Below are 23591 nucleotides of genomic sequence, written 5' to 3' on the forward strand. Positions count from 1 at the left end.
AGACCAGTAAAGAGTACCAACCTGTGGTACCTTACCATCAGAGATTGACAGTCATGGAACCATCATTCCCTACTGCATTAAATATCAAGGAGTGCAATGCTAAAGTAAATCCCCGTAGTGGTAAGGTGATGAGTACACTCGATAAATAAGGTGAGCAGACTGGTGAGAATTTAACTTTCAAGGAACCAGGTAAAATTTTTAATGTTGATGCTTCTAAAGAACCAAAGGTAATTGCTCTGACAACTTTGCCTCAAAGACCGGCTCTTAAAGAAGTGACTTTCCTAGAAAATATACTTAATAAAGATCCTTTCTTGTTAAAACAAGGAAGGCAGTCTCCACATGTTTTGTCTAGTACCTTAGAACGTATTGATTTATTTGAGGCTCACTTTTGTGCAGGTAACAAGACTGATTCATTGTGATGACTCAAATTTGGAGACTCCCCGATTTAATTTATAAACCTACACCCACCAGATGAAATTCCTCCAGAGCCTCCGCTAGACAGACTGTGATGTTTTTCTTTCCCTTCTTTTCATTTTGTTTTACATTGCTTTATTTTTTAGTTTATTTTCAGGTACATTTTTCTATAGTTTTAGTTTTTCTTTCTCCTTTTTTCTCCACCTAGGTACGCTCCACTTCCCCCGTGCATAACTTTTTTATTTCCCCTATGCTTTCACATTGAGGACAATATTCCACTTTAGGTTAGGGGGATGATAAATTACATTGAAAAAAGAAATTGAATATGGATGATTAGACCATAATTAACACTGACTAATACCCTTTACATACTTGCATATAACCTAAGAGTTACACACTTAAGCTGTATAGTGGGTTATTTATGTGTAGTTTCTCTTTATATGGCTAATCTAGGAATTGTAACTCTATATAGGTTGACTAGTAGTTCATTGGTGTTAATCTGGATGTATAAACTCTTGTATTTACATGGTATGTCATGAGGCTGAAAATACACGTTAAAGTGACTTGTAGCACTTAGGGTTCCTTGTGAGCACTGAGAGAGTGCCCGTGAAGACTATGACATCTTGTGAGGTATTGTTGAGTCATTTATCGTTCTTTTGAGTTTTTGACGTCAGCTCAGAGTTCATGAAACTCAAATTTTTTTTTTTTATAGATATTCTATGTACACTAGTCTATGTTTTTGACTTGCTATACTAGAGGTGGCATCAAGTGGGGAGATAGAAACCTAGGTCTTGTAGCCTACTCAAGATGTGAAGGCTGAGCCATCTCAAGAGATAGAATTAGTTCAAATACTACTGATTGAGCTTAATTCCCATTGGTGGTATGAAGACAATAAAAGAAGTGTAATGATTGTCCTAATTGATCAAGAAAAGAAAGGGTTAAATTATAGGTGATCCTAAGAGTGGGGGGTGAATTGGGTATTGTCAAAAACCTTTACTACTATTTACCACTTAATCCCTATTTCTATATTTAACAATTTTCTTGCAGAGGTTTGAGACTGATTTAAATTATTATATCAATGATTTCTTTTTACCCAATTAATTATCAACTGTGTGTGGGGTTAGTCAACATACACACATGCTAGATAGATAATGAAATGCATTGCGGAAAATAAAAGGAGTAAAAGAAGACAGAAGGCAAACACAATTTTTATGAGGTTCAGCCAACCCGGCCTACATCCTCGCCTTGAGCAACCCACTCAACGATTCCACTAAATCCCTATTCCTTTAACCAGGATGGAGCTTCACTTACATCCGCTGCTTACAAGAGGCACAACTTCCTCCTCACCCGATTCACAACCCAAACCGTGATTACAATATAGAATTTCAAATCTGCAACACAACTAAATATTGCTTCTAATAAAACTAGTGAGTACAATTGCAAAACCTAACACATATTCATATGATAAAACTTGAAGCTGAGTATCTATGTAAGGACATAATCGTTATATGAATGATATGTTTCACAAAATTTCCCTTTTATCAAATCTCTTAAAATAATTATATGAGTAAATGCTTTGGAGAAATTAGGGTTCTAGTTCAACTTACTAGATGCACGAATACCAAATGTGATCTTATTAAAAAATTTATCTTGAATATTATAAAGATCAAGATCAATAAGCTTTATTCCAAATATTCAAAACACAATATGATCTTTGTATATGAATATGTATATATATATATATATATATATATATATATATGTATGATATGTGTTCCAAAGATCAAAACCCAATATAATATTTTTCAGAAAATATCCCACGATAACATATATAGTTATAAACTCTATGGATATTTAGTCAAGTGGTTTTGTACTATCAGAAATATCGAATCTTTAAATGAATACACACTTGAATCAAAGAATATTGAACCAATGGCAAACTTTTCTCAAGTAGTGATCTTATAAAAAATAATCTATATATGTATATGAACACTCAAGATCAATCTCTCTAATAATATTCAATAATAGATGTAGAGATGAAAAACTCTTTGAGAATAAGTATTAACAAAGAAACCAATTTACCAAACCTCAATACCAAGTTGAATGCACAACAATTGCGAGAATGACTTTTGAAGATCAAGAAAGCCTTAACTTAGATTTGACGTATAAACTTTGAAATCTCAAGTAAAAGTTTTAGCAGTGTGTTTCCCAAAGTTGTGCTAATCTTACAATATGCTCAATCATATGCCAAAGGTTTTTTTTTTTTTTCAGGGCACTAGGGTTTAGATGTTGATTATATAGGTAACTTTGCCCTTGGGATGATTTCTAACCTTTGGATCAACTTGATGTAGAAATAACTTGAGTGTTCTCTCATTAAAGATTAAATTTTTAATCTTCCCGCAGGTTCAGATGACTGAGGATTAGGGTTCAAACGACTGAAGTTCCTCAAAGCTTCGAAAAATTAAACTAGACATAGGTTCAGATGACTGAAGTTGGGGTTCAGACTTTTGAAGTTGCAGGTTCAGATGACCGAAGTCAGGGTTCAGTCTTCTAGTGTGCTTCTGCCTATTTATGTGTTTCTCCACTAATTCTTTAGATGACTGAACTTAATCTTCAATCTTTTGAATAAATTCTTTAAACGACTGAGCGTATGCTTTAGTCTTCTGAAGTTGACACTTTAGGCTTCTGGTCAGGGAGTTCGGTCTTCTAAACATACCATTTTCTAGATTTTTCTTTTAGTTTCAAAAATATGCTTTTGCACTCTTTCTTTTCTCTTTTATAAAATATTTTTCGGGGTTTTAAAATTTATCTAGGTCCATAAATATCCCCTAAAGATGTTCATGAGATGCATGAGTTTTAAGGTCATTCTAGGGTATATTTTGAGCTTCAAATTAAATCATATGAAATATGTAAATACATTTAGTTCTAAATACCCATTCTTATGACGATCTTGAACTTGATGCTTGCACCTTCATTCTTCTACTCTTTTAGTTCCATGGATTGTTCCAAGATGTATGTACTTTAATCTTCATGGCTTCTATGATTTTCTAGTCATCCGTGCATGATAAATATTGGTCCTATTCACAAACTTAATGCACATATCAAATACCAAGTGATTTGTCATTATCAAAACAACATTGGACTTATAAAGTCAATAATCTTCCCCTTTTTGATGATGACAAATACACGAGCAAAAATATAGAATGGGTTACGGCTAACAAGGCTCCCCCTCAAATAATGCACAAACAAATATGTAGCCATATGAAATATGCTCATAAAGTAAGCTCATGAAATATTCTCATGCACACAATTAGTTTTGCCATACATTTTTTCTATAAACTGATATTCTTTTCCCCCATTTGAAATCAACAAAAAGGTGTATAACAAGACATGAGTGGACATAACCTAATATTATTCTCCTCCTTTAAATCTTAAAGTTTTAAACTTGTTCAACCATTAGATTTTAAAAATTGTACTATGAAAAGTGTCTCCCTATGTTACTTTAATTTACTTCTCCCCCTTGCTAATGCAAAAAGCTGTGTTGTTGATAGGAATTGTGTCATAGCTTAATTCAAAATCCATTAGTTGTTGCTTCATGTATAGTGTTTGAGCACAACAACTTCCTGCCGCTACGTATTTTGCCTTAGCTGTGGAAAGAGCAACTGAATTATGCTTCTTGAAAAACCAAGAGACTAACGAGTGTCCTAAGAAATGACATGTACCACTCGTGCTCTTCCTATCCACTTTACTACCAACCAAATCAGCATCTGAATAGCTGATAATCTCGAAAGGTGTATACTTGGGATACTATAACCCAAGTTCCACGGTTCCTATCAGGTATCTAGGTATTCGTTTGATAGCTAACAAATGTGACTCTTTTAGTGCAGCCTAAAATCTTGCGCACAAACATACGCTGAACATAATTTCAAGTCTGCTGGGAGTTAGATATAGTAAGCTACCAATCATTCCACGATAGAGTTTGACATCTACTAGTATACCTTGTTCATCTTTGTCTAATTTCAAAGAAGAGCTCATAGGTGTTCATAGTATTTTTCTATCTTCCATATTAAACTTTTTGAGCAAATCTCTAATGTACTTTGATTGATTTATAAAGATTCCATGTTTCGCTTGTTTGATATGAAGTCCTAGGAAGAAATTTAGTTCACCCATCATGCTCATCTCAAATTCATTTTGCATAGTACATGCAAACTCATTGCACAATTTTTTATTTGTAGCTCCAGATATGATATCATCTACATATACTTGAACTAGGAGCATGTCATCTTTCTTAGACTTTATGAAAAATGTTGTGTCTATCCTCCCTTTGATAAATCCATTGTCCAATAGAAAGTTGATAAGCTCTAGGAGCTTGCTTTAAACCATATAAAGATTTTGTTAGTCTATAAACGTGATTTGGATTCTTATGGTTTTTAAAGCCTGGGGGTTGTTCTACATATACCTCTTCACTTATGTAGCCATTTGAAAATGCACTTTTGACATCCATTTGATATAGCTTGAAATCCTTAAAAGCAACATAGGCTAAAAGCATTCGAATGGCTTCCATTCTAGCTATAGGTGCAAAGGTTTTTTCAAAATCTATTCCTTCTTCCTGGTTATATCCCTGAGCTACTAGTCTTGTTCCAATAATTGTCTTATCCTCAGGTCAAGGAACTAATGTTTATACTTTGTTTCTCTCATACTAGTTTAACTCTTCATACATGGACATCACCCACGATTCATCCTCAATTGCTTCATTCACATTCCTAGGTTCTTCTTGAGATATAAAGGCAAGATGACTAATCATATTCCCAATGAGGATTGAGTGGCTACTCCACATAATGGTTCACCTACTATTTGATCAATGGAATGATTCTTTATGTACTTCCATTCTCTAGGTAGTTCATTAACCTCATTTTCAATTTGATTCATTTTAGCAGATGGTTCCTTAATTTCATTTCTCTTTTCTGAATCATTTTTAATGGACAGTTTTTCAAATTCCTTATTTATCTAAATTTCATCTTCATCAATCCTTTTAGAGAAAGGATTTGACTCATCAAACACTACATGAATAGATTCTATAACGGTTAATGTTTGTTTATTATATACTCTGTAGGCTTTACTATCTCAGGCATACCCTAGGAAGATACCTTCATTTGATTTCACATCAAACTTCCCTAAATGTTCATTGTCTCTAAGCACAAAACATTTACAACCAAAGACATGAAAATATGCTATGTTTGGTCTATGGCCATTCCATAATTCGTACGGAGTCTTATTTAGAGATGGTCTAATAAAAACTCTATTTAGAACATAGCAGGCAGTATTTACTGCCTTAGCCCAGAAGTACTTAGGTAGTTTATGTTCATTAAGTATAGTTTCAGCCATTTCTTGTATAGACCTATTCTTCCTTTCAGCTACACCATTCTTCTGTGGTGTTTTAGGAGCCGAAAAATTATGAGCTATTCCTAAAGAATTGTAGTAGTCTTCCATGCTTTGATTTTTAAATTTTCTACCCCTATCACTTTAGAATTTAGCGACAGTATAACCCTTTTTCATTTTGAATTTTCTTATATAGATTTATGAATTGTTGACACGCTTCATCTTTGTGACCTAAAAAGAGTACCTATGTATATTTTGAATAATCATCAACTATGACGAATGCGCGTATGATTTTCCTCATAAACTCTGAGTTGGGTTTGGGCCAAATTAATCTAAGTGTAACATTTGAAGTGGCCTAGTAGTAGAGATTACTTTCTTCTTCTTAAAGCTCATTCTTGCTTGTTTTCCTAGTTGGCATACATCACAGATTTTATCTTTTACGAATTTAGGCTTAGGCAATCCCTTAACTAATTCTTCCTTAGCAAGTTTAGATATTAAGTCCATGTTTGCGTATCCTAGTCTCCTATGCCAAATCCAACTAATGTCATTTATAACAAAAAAACAAGTATCATGTTGAGAAGCAAGGTTATCAAGGTTAGTGGTGTATACATTTTCATCGCGATCAGCAGTAAACAATATTTTGTTTTCAAATTTGTTCTCTACAGTGCTTTTGTCATGTTCAAATAAGACTTTATAACCTTTATCACATAGTTGAATTATACTCAATAGGTTGTGTTTCAATCCATCAACTAATAACACATTATCAATTACAGGGGAAGGTTCCTTACCAACCTTACCAACTCCAATGCTTTTAATTTTAGAGTTATCCCCAAATAACGAATCCTTCATCTTTGAATATGATAAATGCGAATTTAGCTTTATCTCCCATCATATGTTGTGAGAATCTGCTATCCATATACAACTTGTCATTTGAGGAGGACAATCTCAAGCACATCTACAGGACATAATCAGATAACTACTTTTGGTACCTAGATTTTCTTGGGTCCATGGGGGTTAGTACTAGAGTCTCCTTTGACTTTCCAAACTTTTTTAATTTTGACATCTTTATTTTTTAAAGGATAGTCAAATTTTATGTGACCCAACCTCTTACATTTAAAAAATGAAACATTTCTATGATAGTCTTTAGTTGGAACATACAATTTTAACTCTCTTACAAAATATCCCATGCAAAGATGTCTTTGTTTTAGATTCTCCTTCCCATTAAAACCAAGACCTTTCTTCTCTAGGGAATTTCTTTGAGCTCCTAGGAGTTTTTCAAAATTATTTTGATCTTCTATAAATTTACAAATAATCTTAGAATTATCTTTCAAATTCTTTTCTAACTCCTCAATTTTCAAATTCTTGTCTTTCATGATAGATGCATGAGATTCATTTTGATGTTCAAGTAATTTTGAAAATTCTTTCAGTTTTAATTTCAAGCCAAAATTTTTCTTATTCATTTTCTCAAGCATTTTAATGGTATACAAATATTCCTAATGCAAGTCATCATAAGAAAGCATACTATTTTCATTTTCTAAATCACTTGAATAGTAAGATGAAGTAGAACAAAAAGATTGCACCTCATGGTCATCATAAGCCATCAGACATAGATTCACAATCTCGTCATTACTGGATTCAGATTTTGAACTACTAGTACTGTGTGTGTCCTAGCCCACTTTTAGAGCCTTCTTCTTCTTTTTCTTAGACACTTTCTTCAGCTGGGAACAATTCGGCTTGATGTGTCCAAATTATCTATAGTTATAACATATGGGGGGGATCATCTTTTTGCTTCCTTCTGGTTGACTCTACCTTGTCTGCTTTTGAGCCCTTGAATTTTTTGGTGTATTTCTTGTTCTTTCACATAAACTCTCCAAATTTCTTAGTGATGAGTGCTATGTTATCATCCGATTTTGAATCACTTCCCTCATTGGAGCAGTGAGATGATGCCTTAAGTGTTGTGGCTTTCTTTGCTTTTATTTGCTCATTCTTCCTCTCATTTATTGCAAGCTCATAAGTGATGAGCAATCCAATTAGTTCATCAATAGACATCTCCTTGAGATTTCTCCCTTCTGCTATTACAGTAGCTTTAGCTTCCCAAACTAATGGTAATCCCTTGAGTATTTTCCTGATCAACTCATAAGTAGGGTAAGATTTACCAAGAGCATTTAAAGAATTCGTGATGTGTGTGAATCTAGTGTACATAGATTGAATAGATTCATCAGAAGTCATTTTAAATGTTTCATGCTCACTAGTTAGCATGTCTATCCTATTATCTTTTACTTCTTTAGTACTTTCATATGTAACTTCTAATTTTTCCCAAATCTCTTTAATAGAGTTACATGTCATTACCCTATTAAACTCATTTACATCTAGTGCATAGAATAACATATTCATTGCAGTAGCATTTATTTGCACAGATTTCTAGTCCTTTTCAATATACTCATCTTCAGTTTTGGGTACATTAACCTTATCAACTACTTTCATAGGGACATGGTTTCCCTTGGAAACAATTTTCCACACTTTCCAATCCACATTCGAAAGATATAAACTCATCTTTCTTTTCCAGTAGGTGTAATTTACACCTCAAAAAATAGGTGGTCTAGTGGATGAGTGTCCCTCACCGAATAGAGTTACACCGATGTGTGTCATGTGATCTTTTTATAAATGAACAATTAAGTCTATGTAAATCATCTCTGATACCAAATGTTAATTTAGGTGTAATTCAAATAGGGGGGGTGAATTAGGTATTTTCAAAAACCTTTACTATTATTTACCACTTATTCCCTATTTCTATTTTTAACAAATTTCTTGCAGGAGTTTGAGACTGATTTAAATTATTATATCAATGAATTCTTTTTACCCAATTAATTATCAAGTGCATGTGGGGTTGTTCAACAGACACACATGCTAGATAGATAATGAAATGTGTTGCGGAAAATAAAAGGAGTAAAAGAAGAGAGAAGGAAAAGATAGTTTTTACGAGGTTTAGCCAACCTGGCCGATGTCCTCACCTTGAGCAACCCACTCAAGGATTCCACTAAATCCTTGCTCCTTTAATCGGGATGGAGCTTCCCTTACATCTGCTACTTATAAGAGGCATAACTTCCTCCTCACTTGGTTCACAACTCGAACTGTGATTACAATATAGAATTTCAAATTTGTAAAACAACTCAATATTGCTTCTAACAAAGCCAGTGAGTACAATTAAAAACCTAACTCATATCCATATAATAAAACTTGAAGATTAGTATGTATGTAACGGTATAATCGTTACATGAATGATATGCTTCAAAAAATTTCCCTTTTATCAAATCTCCCAAAATAATTACATGAGTAAATGCTTTGGAGAAATTAGGGTTCTAGTTCAACTTACTAGATGCACGAATGCTAAATGTGATCTTATAAAAAATTTATCTTGAATATTATAAAGATCAAGATCGATAAGCTTTATTCCAAATATTCAAAACACAATATGATCTTTGTATATGAATATGTCTATATATATATATATATATATATATATATATATGATATGTGTTCCAAAGATCAAAACCCAATATAATATTTTTCCAAAAAATATCGCACGATAATATATATAGTTATGAACTCCATGGATATTTAATCAAGTGGTTTTGTACTATTGAAAATATCAAATCTTTAAACGAATACACACTTGAATCAAAGAATATTGAACCAATGGCAAAACTTTTCTCAAGTAGTGATCTTGTCAAAAACAATCTATATATGTATATGAACACGTAAGATCATTCTTTCTAATAATATTCAATAATAGATGTAGAGATGAAAACCTCTTTGAGAATAAGTATTAACAAACAAACCAATTTAGCAAACATCGATACCAAATTGAATGCACAACCATCGCTAGAATGACTTCTGAAGATCAAGATAGCCTTAGCTCAGATTTGAGGTATAAACATTAAAATCCCAAGAAAAAGTTTCAGCAGTGTGTTTCCTAAAGTTGTGCTAATCTTACAATATGCTCAATCGTATGCCAAACATTGTTTTTCTTTGAGGCACTAGGGTTTAGATGTTGATTATATAGGTAACCTTGCCCTTAGGATGATTTCTAACCATTGGTTCAACTTGATGTAGAAATAACTCGCTTGTTCTCTTATTAAAGATTAAATATTTAATCTTCCCATAGGTTCAGACAACTGAGGATCAGGGCTTAGATGACTGAAGTTACTCAAAGCTTCAAAAAATTGAACTAGACACAGGGTCAGATGACTGAAGTTGGGGTTCAGACTTTTGAAGTTGTAAGTTCAGATGACTGAAGTCAGGGTTCAGTATTCTGGTGTGCTTTTGCCTATTTCTATGTTTCTCCAATAATTCTTCAAATGACTAAACTTAATCTTTAGTCTTCTGAAGAAATTCTTTAGACGACTTAGTGTACACTTCAGTCTTTTGAAGTTGACAGTTCAGGCTTCTGGTCAGGGAGTTCGGTCTTCTAAACAGACGATTTTCTGGATTTTTCTTTTCGTTTCAAAAATCTTCTTTTGCACACTTTCTTTGGTCTTTTATAAAATATTTTTCAGGGTTTTAAAATATCTAAGTCCATAAATATCCCCTAAAGATGTTCATGAGATGCATGAGTCATAAGGTCAATCTAGGGTATATTTTGAGGTTCGAATTAAATCATATAAAATATGTAAATACATTCAGTTCTAAATACCCTTCAGTTCTCCACATATGAATACCCTTCAACCGCTTAATGCCTCAGATGTACTCATGCCAGGTTTGTAAATAAGTTGATCTAGGGTGGTTGTTGACCTTATAGGTCGCACCCAGTTTTGATAATGATAAATATTGATATTTGATGATTGTCAAGTGTTTGTACAGGTTCAAATTAATATCCAAAGGAATAACACTTGAAGAAACAAGAAGACCGTGAAAACTTGTAATTTGTAATTATAATTCATATCGGTCTGTAATAATTTATATGGGTATGTAATAGCAACGTAGGTTGTGATTGTATGCTTATCACCTACACATCATGCATACAAGATATAGCATAAACTCAACTAGACCATAGCAAGACTCTAGGCTCCAACACACACACAACATAAAATATATGAGTGTGTTATAATTGTGCTCAAAAATTGAACAAAACTAAGCAAGTTAAGAGAGCTCAGGCGACTGAACCCCTAGAGTTCAAAACTCCTCAGGCACCCAAACTGTTGATAAGTCAACAGTTGTCTTGGGCTCTCAGACGGCCAAACCTGTTTGTGCATACCTTCCCCGGGCTCCCGAACCCGTTAAAGAGAACTTTTCACCAACCCGAGCAACCGATGTTTTTAGTTTAAAAAGACCCCTGGGCGACTGAACTCATGTGTTCAAGCCACCGAATATTGGACCGAGCACCCAAAATTACGTAGCTTGGCTATTGACTTTGATTCAAGCTGCTGAAACTCTATCCGGGTGACCGAACTTACTTGAAAACTTTTTAAACTGTGTTTGATCGGGCGACCAAACCAAGGTTCAGCCACTCAAACCTCACCCGGTTAAAATCAGTTTAACCATGGTAAAACCGGGTTATTTCAAATTAATTGGATTGAAATTAGGATAGCTTCCCAAGAGGGGGTGAATTGGGTTTTTAAAAAATATTTCCTTTTTAATGTTTTTGTTTTTATAACAACAAACACAACAAGTATATTTCCAACACAATCACCAAATTAAATCAAGTCAACCGCAACCAAATAACAACGTAATCAATATCTTGATCTTTGTAGCAATAGCCTTGTATCAAAGTGTAAAGTAAACTGAATTTATATTAGCCTTGTGTTATTTCACAATCACACTTCTTCCTCGTGTTCAGTTTTTAAATAAACTTTCAGTTTAATAAGTTTAGGATGATCAACCAACGTAGTCCCTTTCGGTTTCCGCAATCAATGCTGGTCAAGCCAAAACGAATTATCTTTCGGTCTATTTAACAACCATGCACTCAAAGTTTATCAATTTTAAAGCATCCACACAGGTTGTAAATTTTGCTGAAAAATAAAGAGTAAGGAAGAAAGAGAGAGAAAAAAGGTTTTACGGTTCGGCTAATACCCAACCCTCGCCTTTGGCAAATCACCAAAGGATTCACTAGTTCAGCTATGTTGATGGATGGAACAATACCGATTACAACCACTCCTTTCTTTAGGCTAGAGCCCACCTCTCCAAAAGATATTCCCTCATTCGGTCCAACGATTCTACAACCTTGTATTGTCTATAAACAAGAAACAAGATAGAGAAAGTTTTGTGTACAAGAGACACTCTCACAATAGAGTTGATTAGTACATGATTTAGCACAAATATACTTCAAAGTAAATCAATATAAAAAGATTGAAGCTCAAACTGAATTTAGATGACCAAATATATCTTCCAAGTATTAAAAGATTTAGACTTTGAAGGCTCTATTTTGGAATTTGTATCAACAGAAATTCAGTAGTTGAAGTATGATGAACACAAGAGAGTTTAAGAGCTTTTAGAGAACTTTGATTGCTGGAAAATTTCTTGGTATAAAAATCTTTGAAGTTTGGGGCTATTTAAAGATGTGTAAAAGTAATTCCTAGCTCCCCAAGTTTACTTGGAGTATTCCTCAAGTTTTTTTTAAAAGAGTAGTGCACAATAAATCCATTTAAAAAATCTTCCCGTTGAGAATTTTTAAAATTCTGTTTGAGTGGCTGTCGCCTTCCACGACCTGGCAGTTGCCTACCATAGAAGAAACTCAAAAATTCAGAATACTGGCAGTTGCCTGCCAGAACCTAGGCAGCTGCCTGGCTTGACCACCCAGGCGCCTGGCACCCTACTGCTTCTTCAAAAAAAACTTTTCTAATTTGGGCGGTCGCCTGGCCCTTCTGTTTCAAAAAAGCTTTTCTTCTTTTAAACCCTTATTTTCTTTGATTTGAAAAACATACTTTAGGATTTTTCTAAAAATACATTTCTGAGTTTCTTTTGATTTATAAGAGCTTTAATTCAATTTATATTTGAAGTTTACTTGAAGTACTTACATACAAACATCCTTAAAACTATATTCTTTTGATCTTCAAGTAAATCCTTGTTATTCTATCACCTTTGAGCTTCTAATCATCTTTCTTTCTTGATCTTTTTGAATAGTATTTTTACCATGAGCTTTATCATCCTTTTGTGTTTTGAACTGTCTTTAAGCTTTGCCTTCTTCCTGAAAGAATTTCATTAGAAAAGAACTATATTAAACATATCGTGATTTGTTATCATCAAAATAAGAATTGTAAGCCTTGTTAGGCCAACATTTTGAATAATGCCCATTATATCCTGAACTATTATAATTTTTCACCTGGCTATAAATATGAGTCCATTTGCAAATTAGAAAGGTGATTAGCAAAAAGTGATTAAACCAAAAATTCTCTCTATTGAAAAATCACCCTTTGCCCAAATACTTTCAAGCTTACATCCACTTGATAAAATCTAAGTTTGTATGAGCTTCTCGTGTATTTATGTGATTATTGTTCCTTACTAATACTCCCATTTGTGTGTACGCTTCAGATTATTTCTTTGGGAGCTTAGCTTAGGTTTATCCCACGAATTTCTTTATTATAAATCTAGTGTGGGATTAAACCAAGAAAGCTTAGGATATTTGCATTCCATTGCAAGTGTCTAATAGCTTTGTTTTGGTGTGCAAAGAATTTTTCAAACAAGCAAGAAAATTTTCAAACTAGTACTAGGCTTATTTGATTAAGGAAAATCATTTTGGAACTAGTTTGATTATCTGTTTAGTACACTTGGAATATTGATGTGCTACTGAAATATCCTGTTTAGATTCCAAGACTTTGCTTGTGTTGAATATGATTGTACATCATATTAATTATACTGTGCAGAGGATTGATTGAACAAATCTGTAGCACTGAGCTTCCATATATTCATGCTATTGATGTGCATGTGACTGTGTAAATTTGGGTACAAATCTACTTTATTCGAAAGCACTATTTCTGTACCATTTGATTATAAAATTTGAGTGTTTCCAGGCATGGCCTGAGGGGGTGGTAATCCAGCACAGTAAGGATTGTTGTAACGGTTGAGGTCAGCCCCTTGAATTGACCTGGTTTGTATAGGTGCCACTCCACCTGTTTAAGTGAGCAAGTTATAGTGGTAATCCGTATGCTTGTTAGCCAAGGCGGGGACATAGGCAATTGGCCAAACCTTGATAACATTCCTGCATGTGACTCTTACTTAACTTCTTTCTAGTGCATGTATGATTGATTAAATTGATTTATTTACTTTCTGGTATATGTTTACATTGCTTGCATTAGATTGACCGAAGGATTGTGAATATACCAGTGTTAGGTAATTGACCTAGGGCTTAAATTTTAAAAATACCAATTCACTCCCCCTCTTGGGATCACGGTAAAACTAACAGTAGTCTTGGTTGGATATGGCAAGTAGGTGAGAAAATGCTAGGGTGAAACACCCGACACCTCACAAATAGGCTAGTTCCTTTTTAGACTAGCCCACTCCATACATTTAGTGTTTGTTTCTTGTAATATGTGGGATGTTTGATCATGGCACTCCTCCTCACATATGATGAGTTAACCCATTATTTTTTAGTTTTTTTAGGGTATACTAGTTAGGTCGAGTCAAAACGACTGTTTTGTAAGTGTTCACTAGTATCCTGAGTGTAACAAGTCATACACATTACACATACCTCGCGATTTACCTATTTGTACTCAAATTTATATGACCGCATTAACTCTGAATTGTATTGCTGGTTAATCTCATATGAGTATACTATTCTTAATTGCTATATAATGATGAAACTTGCATGAGTGATGTGCTTCGGAGTTGTGTGCATTGAATATAAACGAGCTGGTGTGAAATTGGTTATATTCCTGTATGTGAAACGGTATGGTTATGTCACATGTGCATTCATTTCATGTTTTTTAGAGTTATTATTTGTGGATAGCACCATGGAATTCATTCACATTATTTGCTAGAGACTAGCATAACGTTAGTTGGGTGTGTGATTAGGCGCTTAAACTACGTAATAAGGTCTTTTAATCCATGCATTGAAGCTTATATTTTTAATTAAATACGTAATTACTCTCAATAATTTAACATTGTACCCTATTTATAATATTTGGGTTTTATTGCGTAATTTATGAATTTTTGGTCTTTTTTATCGCAGGGTAATAATTGGAAGCTAAAACCGACATCACTTCGTAATCCGTACGTAATTTTCTCATTTGAGCTCTAATCGAGACGATTAAAAATTTCGTTGAAAGACGAGAAAGTGTTCAATGATTTTTGTGCTTTAAGATTTGAGATATATGGTCTTAGGAGGGTCAAAACTGAACTTGTTCACTAAGAAGAACAAAAAAAGAAAAAAAAGAAAAAAAGAAAAAAAGAAAAAAAAATTAAAAAAAGCTTTGATTTGACCCGGCCATGCAACTGGGTCTTTGCTAGGTTGGTGCACTAGGGCTAGCCCCCCTCTCCCTATATATATTCTCCTTTCCAACCTACTACTTCCAGCTCCCACCCCCCCCCCATTCTCCCTTCTCCCTTCTCTTTACTCTCCCTCTCCTTCCCTTCTCATCTCTCTCTCCCTCTCGGCTCTTTCTCCCTCTTCTCTTCTCTGTTCTACCAAACCTAGCCCCAACTCTCTCTAACTCTTTTCTCCCTTCTCACAGCTCTCTCTCTCTCTCTCTCTCTCTCTCTCTCCCTCTTCTTCCCCTCTCTTCCTCTTGGTCTCTCCCTCATTCCCTTTTCGCTGCTGTCCCGAACTCCTCCAACTCTCCTTGCTCCTACCATAGCTTCTTGCTGCTGCTGTTGGAGGAGGTTATGTGCTGCTGCCGTACCATTGCTGTTGGCCTGCTACTGTGCCATTTTTGCTGCTGCTGTGAAGCCAAGGAGGCTCTGTTGCTGCGTGGGGCTGCTGCTGAAGCAATCCGAGGAGGTCCCTGCCAGTGCTGCTACCTGAAGACCTGAGAAGCCTTGTGCTCCAGTCTTGCTACTGCTTCCACCTACGGCTAGCCAGCTTAGTCTCTCCCTCCTTCTCTCTTTCTCTTTCTTTCTCCTTTTTTTTTTTTTTTTTTTCCTTCTGTGTTCTTTAGTTTTTTTTTTTTTTTATTTGTTCCTGCTTTTAATTAATTGAATGCTTGTTATTTTTTTTTTTTGTGGAATTTTAATTAAAATTTTAAGTTTTTGAATCTTGTTGGGTTATTGTTATTAGAGTAGATTTATTATTAGTGTGAGTTTATGTTTGAGCTATTTTATTATTATTATTATTATTGGTTAAGGTTAAAGAAAGTAAGAGAAAAATAAAATATATATATATTTTTATTATTTAAATTTTTTGTCTTTCTTTAGAAATTATATTTTACTGGGTTCCACTTAAATTACATGTAGTTTAATTAAAGTTCGAGTTTTTATCATGTTTCCGTTTATCTTTAATTGCTAAAGAGTTAAATTTCCGTTCTTGGTTGTGTTAAAGTTTAGTTTTTTTTTTTTTTTTGTTCGATTGAAGTTGTTAGAGTTTCACGTTATAGTTACGTGTTAAAGTTATCATTTTTAATCTCTTTCCAAAATTCAATGTGTGTTTCAATTCTTGTTCGATTGTTAACGTAGGATTTTCATTTTTCATTGTTAAATTTAGTGTGTGTTAGGAAATAGTATTTAAATTGTATGTTCGTTTAATTTATCAAAAGAAATCTCAAACATCCTGAAAGCCCGAATCTGAACTGTGTTCAATGCCTTTTTTTTTTTTTTCTTATTTTCTAATTAGAATTACGTAAAATTTGAGATTAAACTGCATTCCTTAAAGAGACGATCTAGCCTTTGGGCTAAATATTACACAACAGAACTCCTATACTTGGGATAGCTTCCGACCTACTCATTTTTCGAGTGAATCAATATGTGCAATAGTCATAAAAATGCCTCATTGAGTAAAAGCAAGATAAATAAGCATAGCCTTTCATGTAAATTAAAAACTTGCTTATATTTTAGATGAAAAGAGCACATCAAGTTTACTTGTCTATGTAGAAGTGTAGAGGCATGGATAAGGAGATGTTATGGGCTGTCATGAAGGCAAACTCCTTATGACCAAATGAAGAATGGACTCCAATAAGTATTAGATAGTAGCTTAATCTTTCTTAGTCCTTAGGATTATGGGTAGTGATGACTATAGGCTTGGGAAGTAGTGCGTGCTTAAAATTTTAAATCTTAGTATATGTATTCACTATACACTATTATCATACTAAGAATCTTAAGAGTAGCGAGCCAATGTGAAAATTCAAGTGACATATCCAATTTGAACTTAATACATATATCATATTGATTGGTTAGAAATGAAATTGTTGGCTATAGCATGCGAAATTTAAAATTGAAAAGGAATGTGCTAATCTCTGATTGAGTGGGATTTACATGTCCATATAATTCATATCATTCCTCTTAAATGCTCATAGTAAAGGTTAAGGGCCCAACTAGCTAAAACATCTGGAACCTTTCATTTCTGAGATGAGATATATAAATAATATCCTAAATGATATCTCGAAAGCATGCTTAAGTAAAATCCTATCTCCAAATGGACAAGGCAGTTTTTCCTGGCAAATAATTCCTAATGCTTAACCTATGCTATGGATATCTTAAGTTAAGTGTACTTTATCCATTACTCAAGTTTGTGTTTTAGGGACCCATCTCACACTTTATATCATTTTACCCTAAACTCATCTTTGAATTTTGAAGCCTGATCAAAATTTAGTCATCACTCAAGTCATAAGCACTTATTTTCACAAATTCCTTATCTTTTATAGTGCTTATTAAAAGAAATCCATTTAAAGTCAAATTAGAGGCATCCTCTAATGGATTCAAGTTGTTAATTGAATCAAGTATAACATTCCCTTTGAGTTTAAAATATAAATCCTTTAATCTTGGTTCACCTATCTCCTCCATAGAAAATCTTTACCATGCCATGATCACATTCGGTAAATATTCTCCTATCACTTGTTTCGTACCCTTGCTTAAAATTGAGAACATATTTGTAGGGTACCGTCAAATGGTGGGATAATCAGAAATACCTAAAGAGCAACTTTCAAAAATTCATACTCTCCCAAAATGCTCTTTGCCTAAGCAGTTGGACATATTCACTTCCATGAAAAGATTTTGAATCATGTATACTCATAACGAATACTCTTTCAAACTTAATACTAATTTAATTGTTAAAAGTATTTATCCAAATTTGCTTTATAAGCTCCCAAACAAAGATCAAATCATTTAATTGAAGCTTCATTGGTGTTCAATGGTTGAGATGATTGCCTAGGTTTCAATCTACATGAAGAAATATATTTCAAAGGGAACCTATGCACAAGCAGTTTAAATGATAAGTCATTCGAAATTGAAAATAGGTGTAGTTCTTTTACATAGGTATTCATTGTGACTTTTTGGTCTTCTAAGCCTAAGCATGTAAAGTCAAGTCTAAATCACTGAAAATATTAGAACACTTGACTAAATAACTTGAAATTGAAAAGAAGAAAAAGGCATGATTTAGTAGAGTGCACAACTCAAGGGGAGCATGTCTTTTCCATGGCTCTATAATTTAAATGCTCTCATAATTTTATTTTACTTATATGCCTTATGAGAACAGAACTATAGTAAACTATCCACATATTGTTGATTAATTAAATTCATTTGATGGATAGTTAGTTTTGATCACTACATTGAACTCTCACTATCCATTTTTTATTAGTGCTTATATTGTCTTATGGATAGTTAAGTTTGTTTAATCACTTTTGACTACCTAATTGCATGCTTGTATTGAATGCATCTTGCATGGCATGCTGGTAGTGGATCTAGAATGTTGCATACTTAATATGATTTACTTGCTAAAAACAACTAGGTTTTGATTAAAAAATGTTCAATTTACAAACAGTATGCTTCCAAAATTTTGTTAAAATTTTCCTAAAATAAAACCATGTGATTAGATGACTAAAAAAGTAAATATTAAAATATTTTTTAAAGGATGAGTGAAAACTAAATGAATATTAAACTTCATCCTTACATAATCATTGAATATTTAAGGGAGATGAGGTCCATCCCTAGATAAAGAGCATAAAGAACTCACATGCATCACTTTCGCTTTTTTAAATATTGGGGCTCTTCTAAAAACCCTGAACATCATATCCAGCTCTTAAAGCTTTATGATTAGATATGGGGTGTTCTTGGGTTTATGAGCATTATAGTATGCCTTAATATACATCTTTTAATGCATTTGTGGGCCTATAGGGACGACTATATTGATCAGGTAACAAATATAGTTGACAAATATTCAGTATAGTTGCTTTAAGGAATTCAAAATGATAGCTTATACTGACTGGCATTCTTAATGAAGTTAATTTATAACTAGTATAAGCAGTTCATTGTATCTAAGCTAGGATTCAAATCGACAAAGGGAGCATCCAAAAATAAATTTCCATCTCGTTATGCTCACCAACATTTCTTTTGCTTAAAGCTATTGTGAATTCACCCTGGCATGTGCTGCAATGTATTGATTTTATTGAAAATATTAAGTTGAAATATGTTGTTTAGCCACAATCATCTGTGTTACCATATGATCTTGATTTAAATTTCTATATCCTTAGGATCTATATGGTTGTATTTTTCTGGTCATAATTCGGTGTGTGCTTAAATGCTAAACCAGAAAAATATTGGTTGCTAAAGCTTTATATTAAAGTTTTTTTTTTAAAGCAAGCACACCCCCAGTACCTTTCGTACACATCAAAAGCGAAATATTTTTGTTTTGTTTTCGTTAAATGCTTTATGGCAAGAAACGAAAACAAAACTAAAATTCTTTATTTCTTGCCTTATCATTTATATATATATATGCTTTTTAATTGCTTAACTGGTTTGGTGATTACATATGAAAATGCATGCGAACTAGTTAGATTGAAATCATACTCAAACCTACTCTCTGCAATCATATGTTGTGTGCTTCGAACTCAAATTTTTCACGATTCTTATAAAATATTTCAATTGCAATGGTTTGTGTATATTTCTAGTCTAACCAAGTTTTTCATGTCATCTTAATATTTTAATGACTAGTTATAATAATTTCTGTGTGCTTAATTGCCAAACTTTTTCAAAAAGTTATAAGAATTATTTTTCTATGCCCAAATCATATACCAAGAGGGGGAGAGTTTTCGAAGCAAAGAAAGATTATTCTTGAAAGGGGGAGCTCTCTTAAGATAAGATTCCTTTTAATGCTCAAATGTTTTTATAGCTTAGTCCTTTTGCTTATGCAAAAAGGGGGACAATTTTATAAGTAAAATGATAAATGATTTTATGCCAAAAGGGGATATTTGTTTAGGGAAAATTATTTTATGGGGTAAATATCTGAGCTTTAATGTGCTTTAATGCTAAATCTAAATGCATGACTTATCTGAGCTTTAATGTGCTTTAATGCTAAATCTAAATGCGTGACTTATTTGAAATGTTTTCTTTCTTAAATATGCTTGAGCTATATTGTTTATTTTTTAAGCTATGCATATTGCTCGAGGGAACCTTTTCAGGATGCACCGATTTTTCTCCCTTGTGTTTGTCATCATCAAAGAGGGGGAGATTATTGACTTTTTTAGTCTAATACCTATTTTGATGCTAACAAAGCACTCGTATTTTTATTTGTGTATTTAAGTGCTTGAGCATGTTTACATTCCAACACACACATAAGGAAAATAAAATGGATGCCATGAAGGACTTCAAGCTTATATCACGTTGTGTATTTCATGGAAAACGGAAAAGAAAAGAAGAAGACATGTTTGATTTGAATTGTAAATGCATTATTTTTAGATATGTCTCTAATAATGCATGTCTTGCATGATGTGGATGAAAAGCTCAAAAGACCACATACTGACCTTAGGGTACCTTAACTTTCATAAAAAACCTTTTGATAAAAATTAAAATCATATAAAGGTTTTAGAAGTGCTTTAGGGCCAAAATCCGGGCAAACACTGAGGACTTTATTAACCTCGGTCAACTGACCAATTAACATTATATAACCCTCAGTTGATTGACCATGCCTTAGGCAAAAAGTCCAGATTTTACAATAGCTCAGTCGACCGACCACTTTTTTAACTAAGTCTCCACAATCGACTGATCTTAGAACTTGGCAAATATATTTTCCTCAGTCGACCAACATTTCATGAACTATATGGCCCTAGTCGATCGACACTATTCACTTGGCCAACTAGCCCTTATGCCGAGCCAGCCGAAACTAGGAAGGATTGAGGAATCGCCAAGATCAGCCAACCAGCCTCCTATTCAGTCGACTGAGCCTTACAAAATTCAAATTTTTCGCTTGTCATCAATCGACCAACCCACTTGGGTTTGGCTATTTTTTAGCACTAAAATGTGTTAATTTTTAATTAAACAAATTCTAAAATACTCTCTATGTCCCCAAAAGGTCAAATTTTTGAAAAGTTTATAAATACCTCTTTCATTAGCACAATTAGCAAGATGATTAGTTGAAAAATTCTCTCAAATATTTTTGCTATTTTCTCATCTTCAAAGCTTCATTTCATACTCTCTTACTCTAATTTATTTAAAAATCATTTTAAAAGAGCTTTGATTATTTCTTTTACTTTCTTCATTTGCAAATTTATTGCTCTTGATGATTGTTTAAAGAATTATCTATTTGGGCATTTACTCTATCATTTTAAAGACATTTAATCTCAATTGTATTTTACTTAGAAAATCATTTTATTTGAGAGTAAGCATATAGTTTTTCCCACATATTTTTCTTGAAATTTTTTTTTTTTGGGGAAACTTGTTATAGCTTTGAAATCTTTGCACATCCACTGCAAGATTCAAAAGCTCATTGTGTTTTTATTGCAAAAATCTTTTTGAGCAAAAACCCTACCTTCCCTTAAACTATATTCTTGAATATCCTCTTTGGGAAAATATTTGGGTAAGTCAAGAGAACCTTGAGCATATTCTAAACTACATATCTTTGCTTGTTGTGAATGCTTTATTTCTTTCAAATATCTGCATACATAAATATTTACGGGAACTAAGACCGCTTAGAAAGACCCTAGGTTGTGCTATACTGATTGTGGGTCTTAGAATTAAGTCAAATTTACCTAGGAAGCTTTATTTTTCCAATTCACCCCCTCTTGGGAATACACCATTCCTTATACTACTCTTATGTCCTAGTATGCATGTAAAATTTGCTCAACTCTTGCTCAGTAGTCATGCATAAAATAAAACTACAAGAGTTACAAAAAGTACAACCTCAAACACTCCCCATTACATATGATTCTACATTATCATCCTTGGATGTGCTTGAGTTCTTCCGAGTGACTGTCTTTTTTATCTTTCCTACTAGAATGTCTACTTGGTTCGATCTTTGCCTTTAATATAGAGCTTTCATATATTTTCTACTTGTACCTGCGCTTAACATGTCTGCAAAGATAGGATACACTTGGGACTACAAATAGGTTAATATCATCAAAACATATTAAAATATTATTATGAAGCCACTAAGGCTAAAAATCTCGTCCTTTTTTATGATTTCTAAGCCATTAAGATTTTACTTAATCTTTGCATTTGAGTTTGTACTTATCATAACTTGATATGCAAATATTAGTTTACCTAGAACCACTAATGGGTTGTTATAATCAAAACAAGACAATTAAGATCATGTAGCCACCAAGGCTAACACCATCATTGCCCTGAGTCTCTAACCCCAACTACATGCCATGCTTATTTTTACTCAAGATTTTTGGCACCTATTTCTCTTCTTCTTCCTCCTGAGTACACTTTCCCATGACTTTCTCATCAAAAACCACATCTCTATTGATCACCACCTTGTTGGTCTTGGATCCCACAGTTTGAACCCTTTCACACCTTTTTTACATCCTAGAAAAATGCAACGTCTAGACTTTGAATCAAACTTTGATTACTCATCATTAGAAATGTGCACATAGGTTGGACAACCAAATACTCTCAATATATAGTAGTATACCACATTACCTATCCATACCTTCTCTAACACTTTCCCATCTAGTGATGCCCTTTGTGATTGGTTAACTAAGAAACATGTCATACTCATTGCCTCAGCCCAAAAGTTCTTTTATAACCCTACATTCAACCTTGTACATCGAGCTCTCTCAACCAGAGTTTGGTTCTTCCTTTCTTCCACACCATTTTGTTATGGTGTCCAGCGAACTGTGAAATTTTTTCCTCATGCTATGTTGCTCGCAAAACTTCATGAACCTTGAATCAGCGAAGTCCATTCCATTTTCTAACCCTAGGCATTTAATTCTCCTCTTGATCTAGTTTTCCATCTTTGTTTTCCAAAATTTAAACCTAGCAAACGTCTTTGACTTGTTTCACATGAAGTACACCCAGACCTTCCGTGAGTAATCATCTATAAAACAGATGAAGTACATATGTGTACCTCGTCATGCTACTCTCATCGGCCCCCAAACATCTGAATGAATGTAGTTAAGAATACCTTTTGTTTTGTGAGGGGTTGTTTTGAGCTGCACCCTTTTCTGTTTTCGAAGAACATAATACTTGCAGAAATTCAACCAGCATGTTTTGATACCTTTCAAAATATTCCTCTGATGAAGTTCCTTTATCCCCTGCTCACCTATATGCCCTAATTGCATATGCCACAAAATATTATTATCTAACTCAGAATCTACGACTATGGCTCCACCTACAACTGTAGTACCCATTAGTGCATAGATATTTCCCACTAACTTTTATTCCTTCGACATCATTAAAATGCCTTTACACACCTTTATTACCCCACTTTCAAACTTGCAACT

Source organism: Malania oleifera, chromosome 5, assembly GCF_029873635.1.
Source record: "Malania oleifera isolate guangnan ecotype guangnan chromosome 5, ASM2987363v1, whole genome shotgun sequence".
Lineage (NCBI taxonomy): Eukaryota > Viridiplantae > Streptophyta > Magnoliopsida > Santalales > Ximeniaceae > Malania > Malania oleifera.